Source organism: Falco cherrug, chromosome 3, assembly GCF_023634085.1.
Source record: "Falco cherrug isolate bFalChe1 chromosome 3, bFalChe1.pri, whole genome shotgun sequence".
Taxonomy (NCBI): domain Eukaryota; kingdom Metazoa; phylum Chordata; class Aves; order Falconiformes; family Falconidae; genus Falco; species Falco cherrug.
In genome coordinates this window covers 11,475,389-11,488,894 of record NC_073699.1, presented here as the reverse complement: position 1 = coordinate 11,488,894, position 13,506 = coordinate 11,475,389, and the positions used below count along the sequence as shown (strand labels likewise).

The window sequence follows — 13,506 nt, the reverse complement described above, 5'->3', positions numbered from 1 at the left end:
GCCTGGACCTAATTTACAAAAAAGCAAACTCTTATCGAGAGGTATGGACAAGAAAAGCTTAAGGGATAAAATAATAGCTATCAGGCTGTTAGAATGGATAGATTTGGGTCTGATTCCTCCCACCACCTTGAGTTCATTAACAGCAAGTGTGTCTCATTAACAGTTGAAAAAATTGCTTGGTTAGTTAGCTCTGACGGAAGGCTGATGTCACTTTTTAAAACAGATGTAACAGCAGCTGCAGTGCTTGCTTCCTCACATTCCTTGTCATCATATCCATCCCCAACCTGGATGGCTGGCAGGGCTACTTATCTGCTGTTCTCATTAGAGCTAGCATGCAACTAGCGAAAAGGAATGGCAATTGATTTTCTGGTTTGCTTGCTTTGTATCCCCACCCCCACTCCCCCGCCATGGTGTTCTCTGCTAATTTATCCCTCAGACACTGACATTTTCTTGCTGATTCTAATCTTCATTGAGCTCTTGCATCATTCTTCAGATTATCAAACAATTGGTTGTGTTCAGTCTTAATTATGCAAATATAGGATCGCATGAAAATGGAATATGACTCTCTGGCACTTGTAGGGTTTTCCTGCAAAAGTGTTGCTGCAAGTTTTGGACTACTAGTTGACAGCCTGGGTTGTGAAATACATCCTATCCCCTTAGAAGTTCATTGAGTTTGTAAATTTTCTAAGTATTATTAGTATTGCATGTAAAGCCATATTTGCAAAATAGAAATAATTTGGAAGTAAGAAAATTTAACAAAGTCTCTATTCAGTCCAAACTTGATCTCTGCACATACACAATATAACATAAATTTGAATTAATAGTCACTTAGTATTTTCCCCTCTGATTTCTGCTTCTGTGCACGAGATGGTGAGGAAATGACCATATTTTTTCTCCTTATCACTAGCCTTCAGTGTTCAATGCCCTTTGTTTGCTGTACATTCAGAGCCAGGCCTGTTCTGAGTAAATAATTATTAATTTTTGTGTGGGGTCTGATGCTAATAACATTTCTGTGTACTTCACAAATATTATTTAAACTACTGTCCCACAGCCTTTGGGAGGTTGAGGTATTTGACTGCCATTTTACAGGTAGGATACTAAGCCACAGAACTCTTAAGATGATGTGTGTGTGTACTTATATCCAGGCAATCTGGGTGACTGCTTTGGATGCAGTTAGAGTTCATCAGAAAGCTCCATGTTGGTTGCAGAGGCAGCTAACTGGGGGTCTCAGGGAACTGCGATGTTCCTCAGTACCTGGCAGCCTGGGCTTTATGGACCATGACATGGGAAAAGATTGTGCAGGTGCTTGCTGAGTGCCCTCCACATCCCTACCCCCATAAGCGTCAAGGCCTAAATGCACAGAAGTAGGTAAGTCTAAATACCACCCTGAGTGCAAAAACTTAAATTGCTTTATGGCATGGCATTGATCTTCAAACTAAAGGTGTGCCCAAGGCCTTTCGGGACTGCACAGTGTGGGCTGCAGTGCAGGGCTATTTGGGTGATAGAATATGGGGTCAGAGGAAAAAAAAACCCACAAAGCCAACAAAAATACATGAAGCAAAAAACCTGGACAAGCAGATGGCCAGCCACAGCCAGGCACTTGGAGCTGCCCCCTGAGAGAGGTCTCCTCAGTGGACAGCTCGCTGGCTGGAAGGTTTGAAGCTATGAGCAGGGAGACAGTCCCTAGCTCTTTGATTTTTCTGGTGTTGAAGGAAGCAGGATATTGCACATTCCTGTGCCGTATCTGGCCTGCATCAAAGACAGCTGACCTCCACCCATGTGCATCCTCCTTCTGAAGGGGCAGTTTTCAGACTCTTGGTTTTGTTTTATCTGGCTTGACAGAGATGCTTAGGTTTGAAAGGCTAACATGTTTAGCCATGCTCCCACTGAGCTCAGATGTGCACAGGGAACACTCAGCACTCCTCCAAACTGGATTTTGATGGCTTCAACTAGCATCCAAAATAGTTTTCGGATGTAGTTGCTCTAATGGTGTTTTCTAGACTTCCTCCCTGCCTGCCCCAGCATTCACTCATAAAGAATCATCCTTACCTGGTAAGGCTGGATGCTTTAGAGGGACAGCACAGATCTTTTCCCACTCATGATAACAGAAGCAAATGGTTCCCTGTCGGTTTGAACAGTCACCAGAGATGAGAGAGCTGCACAATTTGCTGTTACTGAGTGGCTGTACTGGTTACTCAGTGCTCAGCAGAAGACTTTGCTACGGTGCTGCCCAGCTCTGCCTCATTTCATAGCCTGAGCCCTTTTGCTCCTTCCCTGCTCTGCCTCTGATTTTCATTTAGGAAGATGAGGGGTGCATCCACGCTAATGTTTGAGTTTGAATCAAGAAAGTACTTTTCAAGTCCCTCTCCCATGCATCTGCTCTTACCATGGTTTGTTTGCACTGCAGATACGTTTGGAGTATACAGACTAGATTCCTTCTGGAGGATATTAAAATAGCAGATGTGCTCCAAGTGCCTACTGCACCAGTGTGCATTCAGTCAACCAGACTAGGCCAGACATAATTCGAAGAATGATCTCCGTCCCATCCAGTAGTCCTTCCTTCCCTTTCTGTTGTGCCACAATGTCTGCCAACTCTTTGTCCTGATCTCCCTATTACAGCATATATTGTGGTTCCTGTCCTCTGACATTATCAGCTTCATGCCTTCCCTCAAAATTGTAAAGACCAGACTTTCAACATTATGCTCATATTGATGAGAAAACACAATCCATTGATTCAGTGTTAATGTATCAGTGGAGTTTTCATCCTGTGAAATTAGTGCTACTCTATCCAGACTAGGGTCAGCATAGCCAAGCTGAAAAAATAAAATAAGAACTCAGTAAAAAGGCTTTCTAGCAACAAAAACATGGACATCTGACTATAAATACATATATTGTTTTGACTTTGTTAAGTAGGATCTGCAATTTCTTGTGCAAGAATTTTCTAAATTGTGAGTGAAGCTTTTAGAGGGACATCTGATTGGCCCATCTGAGGCAGAAGGTATATAACATTTTTGCTTATGCAATTAATTAAAAAGCACCCCACTCTTCTTTACTTTGTTCTAATACACTTGGATTCCTTACTTTTCACTCCCTTTCTTCATTTGCATTCTTTTGCCTGTGAGGGTTGACTGTATTTTTTCCCATTCCTTCCTTTCTCTCTGTCCTTGCAAAGCAGCCTTCTGTTGTGCTGTCCTGGGATACCTCTTATGTTCAGTTTGTTTGATTATGGGATCCTTTTGAAGTTTTAATTTGGAACAGAGCATGCACATCATCCTTGAAGCTGTGTCAAACAGGTAATCTGGTTTCTCATTCCCTGATGATTAGGCAGTTTTACTTTCAAAACCACAGCAACTCTGGCAGTCCTAGGAATCCCTTTTATAGCAGACAAATACGCATTCTGAAAGACACAACCAGACACATTTTGATCTAATGTGTACTCTATATAAGTTATGTGTACCCTATATAATGTATTTTTAGTAAGAGCTATTTCTTAGCACGGAGCACCTTCAGTTTGCTTACTGGTGGGGTCTAAAAACTGTGGTTGCTTCATTGCAGAAAATATCAGTGTAGTTGCATCTGACTGAGAAACTGAGCCTTTTTCTCTGAAAAAGTATTTTTGCATGTTTATTTCTAGAGATGAGCTACTTCTGGGGTTTGTTTGGGAGGAAAGATACCACCTTCAAAACTTAAAAGAGTCAAAGAGAGAAACTGAGATTCCTATCAACTTATCTTTGGGCTGGTGGGTTATTTGGGTTTGTAGGGTTTGATCCATCCATAAAATAAGCCAGAATTTATTTTGTAGTCTCAGGTGAGCATATAGAAGCTTGCATCTCTGTGGTTAAGGGGACAATTTTCTTATCCTAATTTAGACTATCAAGGGGAATTAAAAGTATGTGGAGATGTTAATTTGAAAATGTCACACATTAATAAAGATCAGATTTCCATTTAATGGAATGTTGTATCCAGTGCTAGCAAAATTTTTAGAACTATCTGTATTCTAAACTAGGATTCTTTCATCTAGTCTTGTGAAACCTGAGGGTTTCAGATTGCTTTTGATCAAGGCTGTAGAGAAAATCCGGTGGGGCACACCTTTACAACGCCTTTTTTAACAAGAGTAAAAATTGAACTTGAGAGACCTCAAAATAGATTCTTAAGACTGGAATTTATAAAATTAACCATGACACTACATTTATGTAGGTTCTGTCCTACTCAATAATATAATGTACTCTCGTAGAATTTAAATAGTCCCAACAAAATCAATAAAACTACCTGATGTTTTTATTCCTTCCTATATTCCATTCCCTATGCTCAGGTGTATCTCAGCTATATCTGATTAAATTTTTAGCACCAAGCAATGTTGAAGGGAACTTTCTTCTGCTTAGATTAAAAAAGTGAAGAAGCAAATTCCAATCAGAATTTAAATGATGCCTTTCTTCCATCCATCTCTATGGTTATTAACAGATTTGAAATTCATGTATTTTTGTGGTGAAAGAGAAAACTTGAATAAAGAGATTAATGTTAATAATAATCAGATCCAGATTCCAATAGTCTGATTTAGTCATAGTATCTGTGTCTATTGATGGCAGTATCATGAATGACAATAACTCATAATTTTCTCATTTAATTTGCACAATTCTTTCAGTTCTTAGACTGTAATTATTTTTTTCTTTTTTCCTACTACTCACCCTTGTTGAATAAGAAAAGGTGTCATAATAGGGGATGAATCTGGTTACATCATAGACAATAAATTGATAAAATGCTTTAAAATGCTTATTTTCTTGGTTTACTCAGCCTAAAAATGCTGTAGCTTTGATTATTTGATTTCATTCTAAGCTACAGCATCATCTTCCTTGTTTATTACAATTTGAAGTTAAAGCAGTGCAAGATATTGATCTGTTTTGTGGGCAGGATTCTTCATTTCAATGCAGCTTTAGGGAATTACATATGGATTTGAAAGAGATGTCCAGCTGCTCATAGCATTTGGCAGAAGCTGTCTGAACTGTGAAAGTGGGAGATAAACGCAGTCATTTTGAGCTGTTCTAACCTCTTCTTGACTAGACATCTCCATCCATTATGAATCCCTTGGGCCAGATCCTCGCTGAGGTAAACTGGCACCATTTCCTTAGACTCACTGCTTCTGTGCTGACTTACACCAGCTGGCCCTTAGATTATTTTCTCATTAAGTGGACAAAAGTAACCAAAGCATGTCTGCAGGACTCAGGACTGAAATGCATTTCTGTAAGCACTGCCTTGCTTTAGTAGCAGCACTAATGCCATGGAGGCCCCCTGACACCCTCTGTAGACACACTCACAGGGGAGAGAGTGAATTAGGATAATAACTCCACAGCTGTGAACTGTTGTCCATTTGAATGAGAGGGAACTTGCTGTACCGAATGAAGCAGAGGGATGATGAGCTGTACTGGCTGATCCTGGACCTGCTGTACAGCAGCACCAATGCCCACACTGTTCTGCTACACACTTTCCTGCTATATACCCTGGCTCCCTCACAACTGGATCCAGACCTTTCACAGGACAGTTCCTCTCTTCCCACCTTCCCACTGCAGAAGCTGTGGAAAGGTTTCTGCAAGAAAGAATTGTGCTTTCCGAGGTGTTACACCGTACATGAAGTATTAGTGGGCCTCTCCTTCGTCTTCTCCAAAACCTGCAGAAGCCAGAAGCACTGAACAGAGGCAGTACTTATAGATAAGGTCTGAGAAGTTCAGCATGTATGGCTCGGACAACGTTCCCTCTGGAAGGGAGGAGGGAACATTTTTCACACCTGTGAAATGCTGTCTCATCTGAGGTGGGAGTAAGGCAAGAGAAACACAGGACTTTTTCATAAAGGATCTCAGATTTTTTGCTCTTCTAATGGACTGTGAAATAAATGGGTTGGTGCCTAATCTGTATTAAATACTAATAAGTTCTTAAGACACAGCCCTAATGCCACCAACGCAGGCTATCAACTGGATGCAACCTATCTGGAAGAGTTAGAAAGGCTACTGCTTCTGCAAGATTTAAAATAAGTTCACAAACCTTGCTCCTTCAGCATCCTGTACGTGCTGCATGTAGAGAGGAATGTACAGTCTATGTTATGTTAGAGCCTTGGCACCCTCTTCCACTAGAAAATCTTGCTGTTCCTGAGCCTGCAAATCTGGCAGAAGAATGGAATCAAATGGTACGAGGTTGCTAATATATGTTGCATTTAGCTTGCGTAGTGACTGTGTACTTGATATGCACATGGGTGCAAGATCCTATTTAACACTAACCTTAAATGAATTAATGTTCTCTTAAAACTACGAAAAAAGGAATGTTTCAAAAGTGGCACAAAGCCTATTAACTGGGAGTTTAAAAGATTTTCTTTGCCAGGGAAAAAACCCCCAAAGCCACAGCATTTAGAAATGCTGCCTGATTTTATTGGCTGATCTCTCGGAACGCTACCAGCATGAGATGCTTATTTGCCGAGTGGCCATTTTGAACTTGTCTTTGCTGACTGTGTTGGGCTTGGTTTCAAATTCCTCTTAATCCTACAATGAACCTTTAATAAAGCTGGATTGACTTTAAATCAGTACTTAGAAACATTAATTAAAATAAAACAGGAGGAACCCAAAGATCAAATGATCCATTGTGGTGGTGGTGGTGGTGTTTAAATCAAAGCTCTCTTCTCCACCCCTCTCCAGAAAAAAGCAAGCCTTTGAAGACTGCAGCTGTATGACTTCCAACATGGTTTTTAAGCTGGCCTTAGGTTTTAATTACTTTTGCTGTTTTTGGTTGACATTTTCTGTATTTTGGAAGAGCTGTTTGGGACACTTCTTTTTACACTTTTCCCTTCAGAAAAGCAGAGGCTAAAACAGGCAAGATTGCCATGAATAGAGTGACAGGGCACGGCAAGCCCACTCAGCCCAATCTGTTCTGTGTTCCAGAGAGCATAGTCTCCTGCAAAGGCTGGAAAAGGCCCTGGAAAGTTCTGTTTCCTGAGCCAAGTTGTAATAGCTAGCATATCCAGTGCTATAGCTCTGGCATTTTTATTTTATTTTACTTTTTTATTTCCAAGTGACCCTCCAGCATTCTCTTTGTTGCCTTTTCCACTACCAGCTAGCAGCATGCTTCTGCAGACAATGCAGCCTGTATAGTAACAGCACAGCACTCCCCGTTGTTCTGCTCCACTGTGCCTTGAGCCCCCAGAAAGACTCACCGATAGCAGAAGGAAACGCAACTTGAACAGAAATGTTAGCCTCTCTGAGGGCTGGTATTAATTACATGGTATGGTTACACTTCAGGAGCTAGTTTGAGGACACCTGATCCTTGCTGCCAAGCCTGCTATTTCATAAGTGAATGATCTCATCAGCTGTTCTCAAAGCAAATGATCTTTATTCCCTGTATTGTTTATGAATTCCTGCACTCCCTTAGTATGTGTCAGGTTTCTGCAGCAATTCTCCTGTACTACTTTTTTACAAAAAAATGCAATTAAGTATGTGAGAAACCTATTAGCTGTGTGAGAGGGAAACCTAATAATCGGTAGATGAAGCTTTGCCTCAAGTGTCTTTCATCTGCTGGAAATCAAACATATGATATTATTACTGAAAGGGAAGCGGAGGAAGAGGGTTTGTGTAGTTTCCTCCAGGCTCGGCTAGGTAGGAAGCCACAGGTATGACTTCCAAAGCTGTCTTCCAGGAAGGGAATGTAAAGCTGACATAAAACGTGTGACTTCAGACACAGGTAAGGGTGTCCTCTGAGGAGGAGGCTGAAAGATACTCAACTTACATCTGCTGTATTTGGGTTGCCTCTGAGCTGTGTAACCTGAAGCCCTGCAGGGGTTCAGTCACCATCCATCTCCCTCCTCCCCAGGGACCAGAGGTCCAGCCTTCAGGAAACCTAGAAGGGCAGACTATCAAGGCCTCTAGTGATTTCTCAGTGTTACCACAGTATCAGATACCACTGCAGCTAGAAGCAATCACATCAAAATGAGTACTGTTGTAAAGCAGGCATGGATGTGGTCTGTGTTGGACTGCTTACAAAGTAACACTGCTTTTAGCTGATCTTACAGTCTGAAGTAACTGCTAAGGAGGAAGTCAAATGAATCCACCTGGGATGGTCATATTACACAGGAGAGAAACTCTAGCGGGGGGTGGGGTGGGTGGGGGGTGGTGGGGGGTGGGTATGAGGTGAGAAATGTTGTAACATCAAGCCAGACACCATTGTCACCGGAGTGGGTAGGAGTTCTGTTCTTTTCTAGAAAAGTGTATATTCTGCTTTTGTCCTCTATTGTATGTCAGGTCTGATGCTTGCTGGGGTAGAGGAAGGGGAGAAGGGTTAGACAGACAAGAAAATACACAAGTGCCCATTTTTGTGGTGTAAGTGCAATACTTTTTCCATTGCATTGCTTTGCACTGGGCTGAGTAGGAGGGATGGAGTTGTCAAAAATAATTATGGAAAAAAGGAAGCAGAAAACTACAGAAAAAAGTAAAAATGTTGAGAGCAGCTGCAAGCTTAAAAATGTGAGTTCAAAGTGAATTACTTCTTATATAGTAATGTGTTAGCTTTTCTGGTGGGAAAACTGCTCTTCTGATACAGTCACACAGCATTAGTCACATATACTCTTGCTAGGCACCAATCTGTTAGGTCTCCTGTTACAGCAGTTAATTGCCTTTTGAGCTAATGTATACAAATATAGTTTCTTAGTTAATCTCTCTCTCTCTCTACCTCCTCTGGCCCCTTTGAAGTGTCATCAGCATTATAAAAACTTCCTGAAAATATTTCTGACTTTAAGTCTTACAAGTCAAAAAGAGGCGATAAGCGGATAGGAGTGTAGTCCAGAGGGAAAGAGTGACGGAAAAGGGGATTAAACCCTCCTCACCACCACTTTCTCAGCAGATCAGTGTAAAACAATTGACCTGAAATGAATTTTGCAGATTTATACCTGTAAAAGATGTGATTCATTGCCTCATTTCAGTTTGTTGTATGGCACGTTTTTAACTTATGTAGAAGATTTTTTAAAAAGTGCTGCCACAATCCCAGAGTCTGTGACAACAAAGTTGTATGTGACTCGAGGAAGAAAAAAACCAAAATAAAAATACATTCTTTTACTTAAAAAAAAAAGAACTTTTTTTCTTTTCTTTTTTTTTTTCTTTCTTTTTTTTTTTTTTTAATACTCTGTACTGGAAATAAATGAATACAGTGATTTCAGCAAATTAGACATAAATCCCCTCTTTATTATTATTATAGGAATGTAGGTGGTGAATGATGGGCAAAGAATGTGTGGGAACAAAAAGTTACTTCAAAAGCAAAAGAAAAAAAATTAAAGGGAAGAAGCAATGAGAACAAAAATGGCAAACTACAGCATATAGAGAGAGTTCTGTGAGACCTTGCACTTTTAGTTGGTGAGGGGCTTGTTTGAAATATATGCTTTTACATTTCTGCATGCTTCAATGTTGATATGACTGAAAGTTAAGACTTGGCTAAAACCAAGTAACTGATTTTTATTGGGGATACTAAAAAATAATCTGTTCAACACAGTATTTGACATCCTATTTTTAGTAATTTTTACTTCCAACTTGTATTTGTGAGTAAAATCCCAGCTGGAAATCGGAATGCCATTGCCCTTGCCAGTGCAGATACTCTGAGTTACCCAGTGTATTGTCAAATGTGTATTTTCCTTCCGGAAAAATCTTGCAGCCTGAGGATGTGCCAATATTGTAGTTATTGTGGTTAAAAAAGGCCTTTCCAAGATAACTTTAAAGCTAGCTAACTCAAGTACTGCTCTCAGCATATTCATGATGCCCAACACAGGTTATGAATCCCACCTGTGAATCTAAGTAAATGTTTGAGCTACTTCGTACCATTTGAGATTTATGGTGTGGCTGCTTCCCGGCTTGCAGCCTCTGATCTAAGTACTTTGAAGCTGTGTCTGACATGTTTTTCTGGACAGCAGGGACTGGGTGTAAACATTTTCTGAATGAGAACTCAGTCTCAGTTGCTCAAAACTGCCTCTAGGCTCAACAGCAGATGGTTCACCCACCCATGCTGGTTTATTCCTGGGTTTCTTTAAAACATGGGCAAGTTACAAGGCCTCAGTGAAAGGGCTGAATCTGGAGGAGTAACTTATTATTTGTAACTTTGCCTGTTCCCAGCAGATCCATTTATTAGGAACAAATTGCACTACTGAACAATTGCCTTCAGCTGATCCTTAGCACTTGGGGCACCAGTGTAGGTCATGGTGAAGATAGACTAGATACAAGGAAGAAGTTTTTTATGATGAGGGTGGTGAAACACTGCAACAGGTTGCCCAGAGAGGTGGAAACATTCAAGATCAGGTGCAATGGGGCTCTGAGCAACCTGGTCTAGTTGAAGATGACCCTGCTCATTGCAGGGAGGGGTTGGACTAGATGATCTTTGAAGGTCCCTTCCAACCCATGCTAAGGTTCTATAAGTATCTCAGTACTGTTGGAGTACTTCATAATGAGTTATAATGGCACTTATAAAAGCTATTACTTCTGCTTACTAAGGGTAGGGTATCTTAACAACTGGACTGAGTGACTGCTGGAAACTCACAGGAATAGCCCTATTGTAAGAGCCATTAACACTGAAAACGTGGCCAGATAAGCAGAGGAGGTTTAGTCTGATCGAAACCTGAGCAAGTGAGAGGCTGGAGCCTTGGGCATCTGCTGCTAGCTTTTTTGTTCACTCCTTCTTTATCCATGAACAAGTTATTTTCTTAGAAGTCTGTATAGACTGCTTCTAAAGAGGCTTCCTAATTTGAATCATTTAGAATACGAATTGAAGGACCTCAGAGCATTTTAGGATCTGAATTCTAACTTTTATAAAGCACTGTGAAGAACAAAATGCACCTTACAAATACTGCACAATAGATTCCTTTGAGGCTTAAATACTGTCTGTGTAAGTAAACAGAGATTTTTATCCACTCACAATTGTTTTCAATGTCATCATTGCATCAATCCAGTCTCTTATTTTCAATGAGAATTGAAACAATCTGTTTCTCATTTATTTGCACTGCTATTAGTGTCATTTTTTTACCGTCAAATGATATTCACTGGAGATTATTTATGGAAGAATTTATTATTTGATAAGCAAATAAATCTTTATGAACATTCAACCCCCAGCTTTCCACAAAGCTATGAAAAGGAAGTAGACAAAACCAAAATATGATTTATGCCCTCAGCACAGCTTAGTAAACTGTTTGTATTATTGGCTTGGTAGAAAGTTTTGCTTGTTTTCCTTTTGTTCCAAGTGCTACATGAAAAATTAATATTATTTTAGAAACTAGGCTAGTTTAATGTATGCTATAAAGCTTAGGTCAAAGCGATTTCGGTGTAACATGGGCCAGTTACTACTGTCATAACTTTCAGAACCTGCCAAAATCTGTCATCAAGTTGAGCAGCTTAATTCATTAGCAAGCTGAGCTAACACTTTTTCCATACCTCCCCCCACCCACTCACCTAGGGGCATGTTTAGTGTCTCAGTTCAGTGAGAAGAAAGCATAGCCAGAAAAAGACAATGAGATTAAAGCTGGCCTGGTTAGCAGAGTTCCCACAATGGTGTATCTTTTGGGTTAGCCCTGTGACACAAATAGTCAAATGTATCACAGCATTTTTCTGCCATGTGTTTGAAAACCTCTGTGACCAAAATATTTATTGCTGACCAGCTCTGTAAGAGCCAGACATGCTGCATGGAGAGCTCTGAAAACAGAGACTTGCTGGAGTGCAGTAGGCAGCAGGGAGTGTAGAACTCTGCTCAGACAGATAAGCACAAATATCTTGTTTTTATGTCAAGAGCCATCTCTAAAATTCTGAAATCAGTCTGATCTGTGCATTGCACAAAACCAGCAGAGTAGGTTTGAAAATTAAAAAAAAAAAAAAACCTAAAAAAAAAGAGAAAAAAAGCACAGTTTATTTTTTTTTATTTGGTACTTGTGGGCTTGCACTGTTTTAGCCCAATTCTTCACTATCTGAGCAGAGCCTGAATCAGCTCATGAATCAGGTCTGAGAATGTCACTATATTTGAGCCTAAATTTGCCTACAAGCCATCTCAAAGCGAAACTGCCAAATGTTGTCTGGCCACGTGTGGGTGAAACCCAGCAAATAGCTAATTTGTGGCAGCTACTTTGAACCCAAAAGGTAAAGCTTACCAGTGTTCATTTTTCCTTGAGACCTTGTAGCAAGCCTGACCTGTTTTCTGCATGTCTACTTTACTCTGCCTTATGCCTGGCCTGGCTGTGGATGTTTCTACTGTCTCCAGCTCTCGTAATTCTCAAAATTAGGTTATGTGAATTGCCCTGAGAAACTGCTCCTGCCACCTTTTTCTGTAACCTTCAAGAATCCTTGCATTGTCCTGTAAAACAAAAAGCAGCAATGCAAATAGTATTTTTTCTTGGTTTTGTTTTGTTTGTTGGTTCTGTCAAACATTTTTCAAATACATGGCATAGTAGTTTTCAAACTAAAAATGCAGCCTCAGAAACACCTGATGACACAGAGACCCAGCTGTCTTAAATACATGTACATTTTTGTACATCTTGAAGCATTTAGTGCAAGTGAATGAGCTGTCAGAAATACACATTAGAAATATCTAGCTTTCGTTAAAATCCTTGCCTTCTAATTCTGGTTCTATTTATTTAACAAAAATCTCTTTCTTCCCAGCTGCTGTGAATGCTGTTACTTACCAGGCTGTGAGACTCCGGAGTGCAAACAGCCATCAATTACGCAGCATTACTCAGTCCCTGGGTGAGCATGCTGCAGCTGATGAAAGCAAGCAGAGAAGAATTTGGGCCAGGGTACCTCCATTCATGGGCACTACCCTTTGTCTGCATGAAGCAAGTGAGACAGGACTATAATTCTGTGCTGGGTTAGTGTCCACAGAAGAGGAAGGTCAGGCCTCTTCCTGTGCCTTTTTTTTTCCACTTCTTGTGGGAAATCAAGAGCCCCCTCCTGCTGCCTACATTTATTTACTAACCTCTGATTTTTGAAGGTCTTTTCAGAATCTGGAAATGCTTCTCTACTGTAATCCACAGTCTATCACACTAACAAGTAAGTCTGAAGAAATGAGAGTTTTGCTTACCCAGGAAGCCTGTGGTTTTAAAAAAACTCCAATCCTCAAATCCCCAAACCTGTGGGATTTTACTTTGCGTATTATTATTTTTTTTCCCCCTTAGAAAACCGGCATCCTAGTAAACAGCTACATGAGATCACATGTAGGCAAGGGACATGTGAACCAGTTAACCCAAGGCAAATAGAGCTGTCCCAATTTTTGACAAGCAGCAAAGCTGTCATGTGACTTGAGTGCATCTTGGAGCTCTCCCAAAGCACCCTTGGATGAGTCAGGGCTATGTTTCTTACATGATCAAATGTCTTTCTTTCAGCATGCAGCTTGCTATTGCAGACTTTCAAATGCACGGTCTGCTGCTTTCTCAGGAGTTGCCATGGTACCTTTTTTTCTGGTCCAAGTGTATACCTGCAGCGTGGCCTCTGATCATGTAGCCACAGCCTCAGCTAAATG

At 40.6% G+C, this 13,506-nt stretch overlaps 1 long non-coding RNA gene across 1 annotated transcript in view; it reads right to left on the bottom strand.

Moving 5' to 3' along the window:
- LOC129735485 (uncharacterized) overlaps nt 1–13,239 on the bottom strand; it is a 40,722-nt gene extending 27,483 nt beyond the window's left edge. Inside the window, exon 1 of the long non-coding RNA XR_008731177.1 lies at nt 12,674–13,239. This is a non-coding gene — a long non-coding RNA (uncharacterized LOC129735485). The remainder of the gene's footprint in view (nt 1–12,673) is intronic.
- Between the last annotated feature and the right edge of the window lie 267 nt (nt 13,240–13,506).